The following is a 16,506-nucleotide window of genomic DNA, read 5'->3' on the forward strand; positions in this document are numbered from 1 at the left end:
AGATATCGTTAGTGCTTTTGAATTTGGCGGCAAGTTGACGCAATGAAAAATTCCCCATGCATTTTTACGGGACTTCCGTGACTTATAATTGGGTATATCTACACTAATAGTGAAGCACTGACTATTAGTATTTTCTAGAAGCACTAACGAACGGCACTATTTCTTTCCTTATTGCCTGAAGTGGGGGGGGGGCAGCGTGTACCATTGTTTTGGCTCTAGAGCCTAGACTAATGAAGCACTAACGTCAGGGGTTGGTGCACTTGGAAGCACTAGCGATGCAGTGACGAACGGCACTAGATATTTCGTTAGTGTTTGAAGTGGGGTTCAGCGTGAACTTGCCCCTCCAAAGGTTTTTTACTTGTAGCTCCTACACTAATGAGGCACTAATGTTAGGAGTTGGTACACTAAGAAGCACTAACGATTGATACTAATTTTATCGGTAGTGCGTCAAGGAGGGGGGGACCAAGTTCACGCACCTAAACACTTACGTTACTGCTATGATTGTTTAGGAGATAGTGAATATCACTTTGTTTTATCAACGTTTACTCCCACAAAGGTAATAAACGCGAAAAATTAGTACATATTGTGTTCCAAAATTTGTTTGTTTCAGTTTCTTGTGTATATTATAAAGGTTCATTTATCAAATTAATTGTTGAGCCCACTAAAATACATCAATGTATCATTTATGTACTTATCTTTAATAAATAAAATGGAGAAATGTGCATATACCGTATTCTCGCGTGTATAAGCCGCACTCATGTATAAGCCGCACCCTTAAATTTTAATTTTACTTCCGTTTTTAAAAAATCTTTTGTTCGTTTACCGGCAATTGTTGATTCAAATCAACAATAGCGGTATTTGAGTTAACGTGTTTGTTCCTGTATTGAATTGTTGTTTCGTCTGATTGTGGTTTTGTGGATTTGTTTTCTATACGTGTTTCTTGTGATGTACGGTAAATACCCTACAACAAACGCAAAAAATTAATACCTGAATTACCTTTAAGCCATTTTAAATCATTCGCGTGTATAAGCCGCACCCTACATTTTCGTTTGCTGTTTCGTGAAAAAAAAGTGCGGCTTATACACGCGAGAATACGGTACCTTTTACACACTTTTTCTTCAATATGTCAACTCAACTCATTCCATAAAAACTATTTAATTTTGGTTGTCCTGACAACGACATTTCAAAATCCTATTTTTTAAAAACATCTGAATATCTTTTTATAGACTTTATATCTAACTTATTTCTTTTTCTTTCTCTTTTTCTAATAGTAGAATCCAGCTTAGCACATATTTAAAATACCTTACGGCCCAAAATTACAAGTTAATAATTTTTACAAGTTCGTTACAAGTAAAAAATATACAACATACCGTTGTAATATGCATTTTATTTTTTAAAGTAAATGTATGATTGAATGATGGTGTATCACTCTCATAACCTAATTTGATTTAGGAGTAGTAGGGACCCCCGTTTGCCCGAATGACTCATCCTCACTCTCTTTTATGACCGGGGTTAAAGGTCAATGACCTGGCCCGGGGTCAATGACCTAGGGGCATTTAGGACCACCTCCTCTAAATTTTGGCAGGGGTACCTTGGCCCACCCCTAAATTTTGGCAGGGGTACATAGGACCACCCCCCTTAAATTTTGGAAATTGCCAAATTTAAAAATTTGATATGGTAGCCTAGGACCATACTATGTACCTCTATTAGTATGTACCTCTATGTACCATACTATGTACCTCTATCAGGGGGTCTATGTCGTTCCCTTTTATGGGTAAAAAATTGGCAAAATTCAAATTTCGGAGGTTTTTGACCTAATTTCTCCCCTTTGATGAGGTGTTATTACCCTATATGGTTATATGGGCGTATACAGGGGTCCATTACCTTTCATAACATATGGGTATATTAATGCACCCCTTGAAAAATTTGGGAGGGTACCTTGGCCCACCCCTTAAATTTTGGAAATTGACCAATCTGAACATTGGGTATTATAGTACTGGACCCTAACATGTATTATGATAAATTTGGGTGGTCCACCTCGTTCCGTTTTAGGGGTACAAAATTGCCAAAATATAAACGTAAGCAATACGTTGTATCACGTGTTTGTTCTTTTGACCCATTTTATTTCCTTGGATGAGGTCCTATTACCATATATGGTTACACGGTTATGTATAGGGGTCTATTTCTATAATAAGACATAAATACATTTGTGCATCCCTTTAAAAATTTGGGAGGGGTACCTTGGCCCACCCCTTAAATTTTAAAAATTGCCCATTTTACACATTTGGTATAATAGTATAGGACCCTAATATATATTACTAAAAATTTGGGTGGTCCACCTCGTTCCCTTTCATGGGTACGAAATTGCCAAATTTTTAGTACAACCACGTGTTTCGTTTTTGACTTAATTTATTCCCTTGGATGAGGTCCTATTATCTTATATGGTTGTATGGTCATGTATAGGTGTCCATTACCTATAATAATACATAGGTACATTTGTGCACCCATTAAAATTTTCGGGAGGGGTACCTTGGCCCACCCCTTTAATTTTGGAAATTACCCATTTTATATATTTGGTATTATAGTATAGGACCCTAAAAGAGATTACTATAAATTTGGTTGGTTCACCTCGTTCCCTTTCATGGGTACGAAATTGCCAAATTTTAATACATTCACGTGTTTGGTTTTCGGCCCAATTTATCCCCTTGGATGAGGTCCTATTACCTTATATGGTTATATGGTCAGGTATACTGGTCCATTTCCTATCATAAGACATAGGTACATTTGTGCACCCCGGGAGGGGTACCTTGGCACACCCCTTTAATTTTGGAAATTGCCCAATTTAAACATTTGGTATAATAGTATAGGACCCTAAAAAATATATATATATATATATATATATATATATATATATATATATATATATATATATATATTACTACAAATTTGCGTGGTCCACCTCGTTCCGTTGTAGGGGTACGAAATTGCCAAATTTTAGTACAACCACGTGTTTCGTTTTTGACCTAATTTATTCCCTTGGATGAGGTCCTATTACCTTATATGATTATATGGTCATGTATAGGGGTCCATTTTCTATCATAAGACATAGGTACATTGATGCACCCCGGAGGGGTACCATAGCCAATCCCTTAAATTTTGGAAATTTTCCAATTTAAGCATTCGGTATTATAGTACATGACCTCAATATGTATCATGATAAATTTGGGTGGTCCACCTTATTCCCTTTCATGGGTAAAAAAAATTGCCAAAATATAAACATAAGCAATATGTTGTACCACGTGTTTGGTTTTTGGCCCAATTTCTCCCCTTTGATGAGGTTTTATTACCTTATATGGTTATATGGTCATGTATATAGGTTCATTTCCTATCATAAGACATGGGTACATTGATGCACCCTTTAAAAAATTGGGAGGGGTATCTTGGCTCATCCACTCAGTTTTAGAAATTGTTTAATATAAGCATTTGGTATCTTCGTACAGGTCTTCAATATGTATCACTATAAATTTGGATGGTCCACATTTAAATGGAAATAACATGTCTAAAATGACTGAGATTACTGTAGAATGCGTTGGAGTTCATCGTAGATTACTGTTTTTAGGGTCACTTAGCTGTTGAGCCCCAATCCTGGTTGACATTTAAACCCAAGCTTAAGCACAAAGGGGCGTGCCGGCTGGCTCGGATTGACGTTGGTTATAAATAAATCTATATTATAAAAGAGAACGTACAAAACCTTTGTTCCCTCATCACGCTAATACGGCTGAACCAATTTCTTTTATTTTTGGGGGGTTATTAGGATTTGGACCCTAGATGGTTTTTATCATATCACTTTAATTTTTAATTACCAGTGTCTTGAGATAATTGACCATTCAAATGTCCATACGTACAAATCCTTTGTTATTAGTTCATCATAGGTAAAAATAAACGTATTTATATGCAACCCGCATGACCGTGTCACTCGGCGGGTTAACATAAATGACAGGCGCTATAATGTTAACATTTACTGCAATTTGAAAGCGAAAAAGTAAAAATTATCTAAGTAACAAAGTTTACTGCGTTCCGGGGTGACCGCAGCGAAGCGGGTCACTCGGCGGGTTAACATAAATGACAGGCGCTATAATGTTAACATTTACTGCAATTTGAAAGCGAAAAAGTAAAAATTATCTAAGTAACAAAGTTTATTGCGTTCCGGGGTGACCGCAGCGAAGCGGGGTGAACGCTGCTAGTAAACAAATAAAAACTAATGACGGTTTTACAAATGTAGTGCCTGCAATGACAGCAAAGCACTACAGATTATTTTGTTTAATTTACGTTTTGTTTCTTGCTTCGTTTCTTCGTTACGCTTAGTTTATATCTTGTGTTGTAATTATTGACCTAACTTTAATTTCTTTACGTTTATAAAAAGTTATGCAATATTACCTTTATTCTCAATCTGTACCCAAATTTTTCATATAGACAGATTACATTGAAATATTCAAGTTGGTGAAAATGATTCAAATTATGGTACTTTCTGAAGAAGAAAAGAACATTTAATTATTCACAACGAAGCAAGGATCTTATAAAATAGAGGATCTGCCCTTACAACAAAATCTTGAAGCCATACGTCACAGATACGCCATCTCAACTCTGCCCACTCCGCCCAATAGGATCGCAATGTTTTGAGCCAACAATCATGGCGGAAACGAAAGTATCCAATCAAACAATGGCAGAAACGAGAGTAGCCAATCAGACATACCGATGCTTGGTTGTTTTTTGGCTTCACCGATTTAATAGGATGAAGATACATATGGGCAGATTCTCTATTTATAACATCCTTGCAACGAAGTTTGCTTTTAAATAAGGATTGTCGGGGATAAGAGATAGCGCTATAAACCTAAGTATTGGAGATCATTAGCTCTCCATTTTCATTCAATTTTTAATATATGCAATTTATTACTTGTGACAATTTTACTGTTTAGTACAATCTTAATACAATGTATTTCAATTTTTAATATATTCATGCGCCGCTTTTCCTTCCTTATTACAGTAATAGTGTGATAAACAAGTATATTTAAAACAGACAATTCGGGCATTTTGGCACGTGTCACTTCAATACATATATTTAATTCAACTAATTTTATTGAAAACAAACTTAGTGAATCAGTCCACATGGCTATATGGCTGGGACTATAAATCTCCCGAAGGGAGAAAACTGAAACTGAAGGATTGTCATCGCATATTAAAGAACGATTGGTCGGGTATGGACTTTTGGGTTTCGGGTAGAACAACGATGAATTTAGAAAAAGTACTTATTGAGTCTTAACAACAATTGAAAATGTATTATTATGCAAAATTTCATAGGTACCCGAATGGGGTTCAGGGGTACCATGGGGTACCTAATTTATGAATTTTTAAATATTTTGAAACAATGTCTACGAAATGTTTCAAAGAACGTTACAAATAGTAAATAATCGAAAACCACATCTCGCTACACCTCTTGGTTACCAAAATATGGGAAAATAAACAGTGATACCAAAGATGTGTGGGGTTTGCGTACTAGATGGGACAATTTCGAAAAACTAATTACTCAGTCCTAATAACAATCTCTAAAAACGTTTAAATAAAACACCACACACACACACACACAAACACACACACACACATAACAGTGGGGCTTTGAGGGTCCCATGGGGTCGCCAACCATCCATTTTTAAACATTAACAAAACGTGTCTTAACATGCTTTTAAAGAACATTACAAAGATGTGTCTACCGAATATCCCATGTCAGTACCGAAATATGGGGAAATAAAAAACCAGCACCATATATTAGTGGGGTAAACGTCCTAAAAGGTACAGTTTTGAAAAACTAATTATTGAGGCCTAACAACAATACCATGAATCAGTGGCGTATTTAGGGGGGTGGCTTCCGGGCTTAAGCCCCCCCCGAAATATTACTTAGTAAAGTAAATGAAATATCTTGCAGAATTTTCACATTTCCAGGCAAAGCGCCCCCCCGAAAGTTAGCAAATCCCCTTCCGAAACAAAATCGTAAATACGCCACTGCCATGAATATTCATAATCCATAAAAAACTCACAAACTAATAGGGTTTAGGGGTACATGGGGTTTGTGAAACCCAACATCTACTTCAGTTTTCAATTTCTTTCGGGTAACTTAAACACTACCCTTAGCTAGGTCGAATACTGAAAACTGCATGTCAATATCTAAAAAAAGGAATCGAGATTTTAAGAATTGTATTTTTGATGACGTTATAAATATAGAGATTCTTATGGATATGGACTTTTGAGTTTCTACTATAAAGAGGAGAAATTTCACAAAACTAATATATGTGCATTAATATATAAATCAAATAGACGTTCTGTAGTAAGATATGATGGTACCCCCAGTGGCGGCTCGTCAGGATATGATATGGTAGTGCCAAAACGTACACAATAAATAAACGCATATCCGTAAAAAAGAGTACATATAAAGGCACGAGTAACATTATTTTATTACAGTCACACACACACACACATTTTATATATATATATATATATATATATATATATATATATATATATATATATATATATATATAGGGAGAGAGAGAGAGAGAGAGAGAGAGAGAGTTATTTAGAATGAAGTTGTTTGTGCCTACAGTAAACTTATTATAAACATAAAACAGATTTTGTCCAGCTTGCGACCCCCCCCCAAACAACACACGGGAAACAAAATAAAGGATTGGCTACATCACACCACAAATTCGAACTGTTTTTCAAATATATGTTCATGTTAAATGTATGCAATCTTTCCTAATTACAGATCACTTGCTTAACACAATTTTAAATTAGGCATTTGCCTTCCGAAATTTCCTGCTTCCAGTTGGTTTGTCGTCATATAATAGGGATGAAAACGGATGTTTCACTAAATTACTTGCCCCATTCATCGTACTGTATTGTTCTAGTTTCACGGAAAATAGTTACAAATATAGAGAAAGAAGAAAACAGCACTACACTTAAATACTCAGCATCAAAACTTCTCAAAAATATATTATAGTCTACACACACCATATTCAACACCACAAACACTCAGGAGCACAATGTGCTTATGTTTCAATCAGGGGGGATCATACCTGGGTTGACAACACAATAACGAAATAAATTCCAAATCGATTTTTGGGAGGGTCAAATTTAAATGGTACATATTGATATGTAATAAGTAACTAGTTTGGGAACACTGCAATAGGAACAAGTGAATCAGGAGTCACGTGTTAGAATTCCAGGCGACTTAACTCCAAACCAAAGCCCCCTTTCCTAGAGCATCAAAACATAAGACGAAACAAATCTCCCGCTTCGAGCCACCTTTGATCGTGGCACAAAACGCTAGTTATTTCTCCGTGCTTTCCTCCTGCTCGCCAACTAACGAGCATGCGCACAAACCATTTTTAGAACAGTCGGGAGAGCACGGGAGAACTTGGCACAACAGAGTAGAGATAGGCCTATGTACTGGTAGGGTGCGAGTAATTCTGAGCGCATTCAATCACTGAGCGCGACTCAAACCAGCTTCTTGTGAGCAATGATGACGTTGCAAGTAAAGTATTGTGCATAAAATTAGAAAGTTTGTTACTTAGTAAGATACAAATATTATTTATATTATTTTTTGTATTATTTGTGGTAGTGCCACGGCATATTGGCTCCCCTTCAGCGGCCGCCGCTGGGTACCCCTATGGGTTAAGTGAGAACCCCACTATAGTTTTTATAAAAAGATTACTTCAATTATTAATTTCTTTCGGGTACCTTAATCAATGCACTCGGGTGTGTCGAATACTGAGAACTGCATGTCAATATCTAAAAAAGGAACTGAGATTTTCAGAATTGTATTTTTGATGACGTCATAAATATAGAGATTCTTATGGATATGGACTTTTGAGTTTCTACTATAAAGAGGAGAAATTTCACAAAACTAATATATGTTCATTAATATAAATCTAATAGACGTTCTGTAGTAAGATATGATGGTACCCCTATGGGTTAAGTAAGAACCCCACTATAGTTTTTATAAAAATATTACTTCAATTATTAATTTCTTTCGGGTACCTTAAGCAATGCACTCGGGTGTGTCGAATACTGAGAACTGCATGTCAATATCTAAAAAAGGAACTGAGATTTTAAGAATTGTATTTTTGATGACGTCATAAATATATTCTTATGGATATGGACTTTTGGGTTTCTATATAAGGAAGAGAAATTTCACAAAACCAATATGTGTACATTAATATACAATCTAATACACGTTCTGTAGTAAAATATGATGGTACCCCTATGGGTTAAGTGAGAACCCCACTATAGTTTTTATAACAAAATAATTCATTTATTAATTTCTTTCGGATCCCTTAAACTATGCACTCGGGTGTGTCGCATACTGAGAACTGCATGTCAATATCTAAAAAAGGAATCGAAATTTTCAGAATTGTATTTTTGATGACGTCATAAATATAGAGATTCTTATGGATATGGACTTTTGGGTTTCTACTATGAGGAGGCGAAATTTAACAAAACTATTTTATATCGATTAATATACAATCTAATACACGTTCTTTACTAAAATATGATGATACCCCTATGGGGTAAGTGAGAACCCCACTATATTTTTTATAACAAAATAATTCATTTATTAATTTCTTTCGGATACCTTAAACTATGCACTCGGGTGTGTCGAATACTGAGAACTGCATGTCAATATCTAAAAAAGGAATCGAGATTTTCAGAATTGTATTTTTGATGACGTCATAAATATAGAGATTCTTATGGATATGGACTTTTGAGTTTCTACTAAAAAGAGGAGAAATTTCACAAAACTAATATATGTTCATTAATATAAATCTAATAGACGTTCTGTAGTAAGATATGATGGTACCCCTATGGGTTAAGTAAGAACCCCACTATAGTTTTTATAAAAATATTACTTCAATTATTAATTTCTTTCGGGTACCTTAAGCAATGCACTCGGGTGTGTCGAATACTGAGAACTGCATGTCAATATCTAAAAAAGGAACTGAGATTTTAAGAATTGTATTTTTGATGACGCCATAAATATATTCTTATGGATATGGACTTTTGGGTTTTTACTATAAAGAGGAGAAATTTCACTACATTAATATACAATCTAATAGACGTTCTGTAGTAAGATACAGTCTTGGGAAGTAACGTAACGCAAATAACGCGTTACTTGTGACGCCTTACTTTTTAAGTAACGTTTCCCAGTAACGCGTAAAATTTTTCCAAAGTAACTGTAACGGTAGCGCGTTACAAATTTTTCCAAAGTAACTGTAACGGTAGCGCGTTACAAATTTTTAAGTAACGTACCTAGTTTGAGTTACTTTTTTCGCATTACATTTCGGATGAGTAACTACAATATATGTATATATTTTTCGGAAACAAATGTTTCTTGCCTGTAAGTGAATTTCTCAGAATGAAACAATCGAGCATGAACTACGATGTCAGTGACCGACAGTCACAGACACACAAAGAAACAGATAACATTGTATGCCACTTGCTGTTTTTTGGAGATGAGGACAGCCTTAGGGAAATCACGTGTACTGATTGCAAGTACCTGGAAGATTTTGTCGTAGATTTTGACAGCTCTAAATCAATACATTCAGTGTGTGAACTAGAAGTGCAATTATACCGGTAGTCTATTTTACTTTAATGTTGTTTTTATAAAGATGGTGAAGCAAACATATTTTACCGTTCGAACATTTGAAAGAATATTTTTTCTTAAAAGCCGAGGATAATGGTAGACAGAATTTAAAAGTAAAGTGTCTGAAGGGCCGCGGCGGGAAATATATATTAAGTAGGATGCCATAACAAAATATATACAGTAAGGGGTTCATATGAATGATCTGTGTTCTGATGAGCAGGCTACTTCATTACTAGAAAATAGTTTGTTGATGGTATGAAATATTGAAGTTCCTTCAGATCAGTTTGCGTATCCTAAACTCCCGTTGATTATAGAGTTTGAAACTAGCTTTGAAAAGCATGTATCGATTTTAGAGTTTTAGAGTGAACCATCGGTTCGAGCTGGCTTGGTAGGGATGAGCCATCTGATCGGTTCGGTGACGAGATTACTGCAACACCTACAGTAAGTACCTTTTCTTTAATCATTCTTCTGATTCTCAAACATAAGTATGTTCATTTTCACGTTTTGCTGCAATTTTTAACGCTGACCCTATAATTTTGTGCTTCAAGGTATGTACAGGAGCGTAACATATGAGGCAAAAATGAAATAACATCTGTAAAGTTTGCCAGAATACGAAAAACACTTCACCGGTTAAATTTCTTTTATTCTCATAGCTGTCTGCGGAACAACTCTCATCACCCGTTTCATCATCATTGTCACATGATACAGAGAAATTAAACGATGGATCAATGTCTTGAGGAGACAGTCATCGTCACTGATTCCTTCTACAAGCTGGTTTATTTCACTCCCTAATTCACATTGTATAGCTTATTTCTAAAGCAGTATCTTCAGAATCATGAGTGACATTGTCTCTATTACCCTCTAATGCCTCGTCTTGACTACAACCATCAATTGCGTCTTGTACGATATTTGTACGTTGGTAACTGGACATAGATCGGTGCTTGTTCAATGGCTCGGATTTTAAACCTTTCAATAATATACTTGGAACAGCATTCTATCTCAGTTTGCGTGTACATAATTCTCCTGGTTGTAGCCAGAAGTGGATCTAGACGGTAAAAACTCAGGAAGGGGGAGGGGAATCAGAACCCAGACTATGATACGTATATCATGTTTACTAAAAACTTTCAAAAATATTTAAATAATAGCTTAAATCAATTTTGTCACTCAAAAACTGGGGGCCTAGGTCCCCGGCCCCAGCCTAGATCCGCCACTGGTATTAACTTTTCTTTCAGTAAACTTGACTTCTCGAAGGCAGGCTCTTCAAGATGTTTGGAACACGAGTGATTTTATTTGGTACATTTTTTCCCATTTTCTTGGGTCATAATTTATATCGATCTGGTGATTTCTCACGACTTAGAAACGTGAGAAAAGATACTTTACGTCCTCAGCTTCATTGCACAAGAATAACAACCAAAAACACAGCAGGTGTTAGGCATTTCTACTTCACTTCACAGACACAGCACACGCTGTACTAACACGTGTTTTCTACTTCACACTAGTGTTTCTTTCAGAAAAAAATCCGGAGGGAGGGAGAAGGGACACTTAGTATTCGGAGAGGCACATTATTTTTACACAGTACTATTATATTTATTACATTATAGACGTATTATTTTGGTCTCCTCCGAAGGAATCTCTCAGAGCCATGGAAGAAACACTGTTTCGTACAACAAACGTAATTACTGCTCTCTCTCTACTCTTTTTATACTAATGCTATAGGAAAAACAACTAACAGAACTTCCCTCAAGAATTCAACACAGAACAAGACTGCTAACAAATCCAAAACACAATCTATTAAATCCAATAAATGCACTATTAAAGGTACAAGGGAGTGGTTGTACCTTTACCGATCGTGAGTTTTTATTTTGATATAGGCAATCAGCTGCGTACAAGGGAGTGGTTGCTGACTCACATTGAGTTTCTCGCGTATCCCACCCATGACGTCACCATTTACGATTCATCAAAAACAAATGCCTGTAGAAGCTGAACGAGACGGCCAATCAAGATATAAAAAAATACGGGTCTCTTATTTTTTGTTTCTCTTTCTATTGTACCAAACTTGTTTTTAACTCGAACTGCTCCTTTAAGTTTGTGTGATGTGGTCAGCGTACGACATGTTGCTTATTTGTTGATTCTAAGTCTATGTTAGGGATTGGCATTTTGAAAAGGGTCAAAAGTCTTGTCTCGTTACTGAGAGACTGGGAATAGAGAATGGTCTATGGTTCTGGCCATTTTCCTGTTTTTCAAAAAGAGGCGATATATAACTCCACCTAAAAACTGTAGTACAATTCTAGGTAGGAATTCTTATCACAAGAGCTCATATTCCGGAAAAGTCCTGTGTAACTATTCCAGGGTTTTTCAACCGGAAGATCACGAAGCCTATAGGGTCGCGATAGGGTTTCATGGGTTCGCGAAGATAAGCGGAAGAGATAAACATAATTAGAATCTAATACCTGAAAATATTTTTAAATATCATTTTGAATTTTATTTTGATATAGGCCTAACTTATTTTTATACATACTGTTAAGAACAACAAAAAATAGGTCTACTAAACAATTTTAACAGTGCAGAGTTGTTTAAAAATCAATTTAAAAGAAAGAGGTACGGTATCAAACTAATGAGAACTGCATATTGAAATACCAGAAAAATACAAATGCAACAAAACCTGCATATTGAAATACAATTAAATTGAAAGCTAATGAGGCACGTAGGCCTATATGTGTGAGCGAATAGTCTTTTTCCCAGCAAGTTGGCCAGAATGAAGATATATTACTAGTGTGGAATTTTACTTGTTTCCTAAATTTTAAATGTAAACAAGTTGTTTTAACAGTTTTTTGTGATACTGAACACATACAGAACAATGAACCAAATTCACAACAATATGAGGTAACTAAAAGTAACGGCATCTCGGAAACTAAAATGCTCAATAACGTTTTTAACAACTGTCCATGTTTTATAAACCAAAATACGAAATCATTTTATTTTTTTAATCATATGACGCAAAATTAAGAGAGTTATAAAGTTTTAAAATTTTCAGACGACCTTCATTTTCAAACAACAGATGATGGATCGGATTCGATATTTGCAATATGAATGAACTGACCAAATTTGGTTTTAATCCGTTCGCTTTTAGGGAAGTTACTGTATGCACTATATACAAGAAATACATTTTACTATTATAGAAATAGATGGATATCGTGAAATCTCCGCAGTAGGTAAATTAAAAATTAGACACAAGCTTATTATAAACCAGAAATTATAAGCAGCCTCTGGCAAGAGGATGTGATAAAATGAGGTCGTGATAGGAATTAGGTTGAGAACCACTAAACTAGTCAAAGACTGATTTAGTGAAAGACTTTTTTTTTTAAGTAAGGCTAAACTGAGGTGTTTTGAAGTGCGAATAACAAGACACTTAGGCCACATGTCTCATATGACATTAATTAGCCATATAAGTAAACTTTAAGCAGGAGACTACATCTCTTTTTTCCGGTATACCTCTAATTCTTGGTGAGAGTTTCCTGTGAAGACACTGACGAGCTTGTTAGCACTTAAGAAATCTCCAAAAGCCTTTTTGCTCATTAAGGTATGCATAAATAAGAGATAACACTGTAAACCTGGTACTTGTTCTTTAAAATAAAAATCCCTTAACTCGGGAACATGATTCTTTTAAGGATTTTAGTTAACGTACAACCCTGGAAGTTTTTAGAAAATTGATTATTATTAATAGTGTCAGATAATAATTGTTTTTATTTTTGTGGTATTTTCAGTAGCGTACGAAGGAATTTATTTCGGGAGGGGTCAAAACTCAATATGATGGAATTTTATATTAAAATTCCTAAAATTGCGCCTAAAATTAGGCTAAATTTACAAAAAAGTCGAAATTTCTAGCGGGTTCGGACCCCAGGACCCACCCCTGTGTACGTCCCTGGGTATTTTCTATGTATTATATTGCGATTATGCTATGTGTTTTCTATAATTAACATAGAACGGGATGGTGCGAGAGATATCATAGTCATAGCAATAACCAACTCTTCTTAGTAATCTAGACATCAATAATTTGTACACTAATATTCATGAACATTCTGTTTATATAAAAATGAAAGAATAGATACCTGGGGGAATGATTTTAATCCGTGTATTTTACGTTTATTTGTGTCTGTTGAAACTTCCCAATCACTGACTCACGACTATATAAACATATTCTATTGCAATTATTTAGTTCTAAACCTATCGTTAAGTAGTAGAGTGGGACTGAAAAAAAAAAAAAACCTTTGTCTGGAATTTCGCTTGGCCTGGTCGCGGAATAGTTGCCTCGTGTTAGTGAAAGTGAACACACAAAATTTAGATTTTTTCGGTGAACCCCTTCCTTTGCCTCATGGGACTTAAATATTTTTATAGGTGCGGCTATTCAACCCGCTCGACACTACGAAGAAAATTGTGCTGCGCAGCTATTTTTATTTTGAATTTCGATTGGCCGGGTTGCGGAAAAGTTGTTTGGTGTTAGTAGTAGTCTATACAAAAAAAAAAAAATTGGATTTTTTTGGTCATCCCCTTCCTTTGCCTCACGGAACTTGAATATTTTTATAGCTGCGGCTATGCAACCCGCACACTTACGTCAAGTTGGCGACCACACTTAGAGCCACCACACTATTATTAACAATATTTTTTTCTTTTCTTTTTTCTTTTTTTTTTTTGCTCAATTTGTGCTAATTTATGCTGCAGTTATCAGAATTTGTGCTACAATAGTTATGGAACTAAGTGAAAAAGAAAGTTGGTCGCCAACTTGATGTCAAGTTAGCGACCAGATTGTGAAAAACAATTCCTACCATAGAGATATTAACAAGTTATTTTGTGCTCAATTTGTGCTGATTTATCCTGCAGTTGTTAACATTTTTGTTGCAATAATTGCAGAATGAAGAAAAAAGAAAACATTTTGGTCGCCAAACTGACGTCCAGTTAGCTACCACGTCGTGGAAAAACAATCCCAAACACACTATATCAACAACTTATTTTGTGCTCAATTTGTGCTAATATATATGCAGATTTTAGAATGTGTTCAGCAATAGTTAAACAATAAAATAGAAAAGAAAGTTGGTCGCCAACTTGACGTCAAGTTAGCGACCACATTGTGAAAACCAACCCCTACCATACAGATATTAACAAAAAATTTTGTGCTCAATTTGTGCTGATTTATGCTGCAGTTATTAGAACATTTTGCTGCAATAATTACAGAATGAAGAAAAAACAAAACAGGTTGGTCACCAAGATGATGTTCAGCTGGGAAGGGAAATACTAAAATTTCAGCGACCACCCTTTCTATACTTGAAACCGAAAATTAATGCTTGCGATGGAATTGTCTCTCCATGCTTTGTATTTGCGCAATACAAAGCAGAATTTGTGCTCGAACAGTTAACCATTTATAAGGCATAAATAAAAAAAATAGAGGGAAATATTAAAATTGCAGCGACCACCCTTCCTACACGTGAAAAAGAAAATTAATGCTCGTGATGGAATTGTCTCTCCATGCTTGTATTTGTGCAACACAAAGCAAAATTTGTGCTCGCACACTTAACCATATATATAAGGCATAAAAATAAAAACAAATCGAGGGAAATATTAAAATTTCAGCGACCACCCTTTCTACACTTCAAAGAGAAAATTAATGTTTGCGATGGAATTGTCTCTCGTTGGTTGTATTTGTGCAGCACAAAGCAGAATTTGTGCACGCACAGTTAACCATATATAAGGTATAAATAAAAAATAGAGGGAAATATTAAGATTTCAGCGACCACCCTTTGTACACTTCAAAGAGAAAATTAATTCTTGCGATAAAATTGTCTCGCGTTGCTTGTATTTGTGCAGCACAAAGCAGAATTCGTGCTCGCACAGTTAACCATATATACGGCATAAACAAAAAGTAGAGGGAAATATTAAAATATCCTTAATATCCTTATTTCACAGTAGATTATGTCTCGTTCTTGATCTTAATGTTAGTATTACATGTGGGACTATTAAAACATTTATATTTTAATTCTAATTCGTGTAGTTAGTAATACCTTTTTAATAAAATTTACGTTTTTTTTATGTAGATTACAGAATGTTAACTTAATGTGTGTGTGTGTAGAGGGGCATAATAGAATTAAGTAGATGCAAAATACATTCACAGAGAAAAATCCCTTCTCCGGACAGCGGTGTGTTGTACAAATATACGGTATCCTCTTGCTTACTATAGAAATCAGTACGAAGCATACGTTATCCGTATGCTACATAGGCACTGCCCTTAGATGTTACATCATGCCGTTGCAGGATGTCTGACTACTAACAGTTTTCCGTATATCACATGCATATACTTATGTTACCTTCGTCAGCTATATGTTTTATACGTCCATTTGTATGTGAGATCCTGACCGCCTACATTGTTTCATACGGTAAGTACGTATAGATGGAATACTTATACAGAAAGTATTATAAAACATGCGTTTTCAGTTATACGTCTGCTGTACGTTAAGTCCAAAAACTACAGGAATTACGCATGTAACCTATCTTTTTAAGTACGCCACCTAAATTTTTTTCTCAGTGTTCAAGAGCAGATATGATGAATTGCTGATGTTACTATTTGATGAACTATAATATGGTTGGCTCAGGCCCTCCCTAACTTCTTTCGGGGCCCCTCTACATTTTTGGGCTGGCTACGGACCTGCTGATCAGCCAGTCACTCAGAACTTCTTATTTTATATATAGATAAATCGATCCTACTTTCCTAACCACAAAATCATCTTAGGAAAAAGAAAACAGGAAAACTCTTAAAAAACTCA

Source organism: Thermobia domestica, chromosome 2, assembly GCF_964235325.1.
Source record: "Thermobia domestica chromosome 2, izTheDome1.hap1.1, whole genome shotgun sequence".
In the NCBI taxonomy this organism is placed as follows: domain Eukaryota; kingdom Metazoa; phylum Arthropoda; class Insecta; order Zygentoma; family Lepismatidae; genus Thermobia; species Thermobia domestica.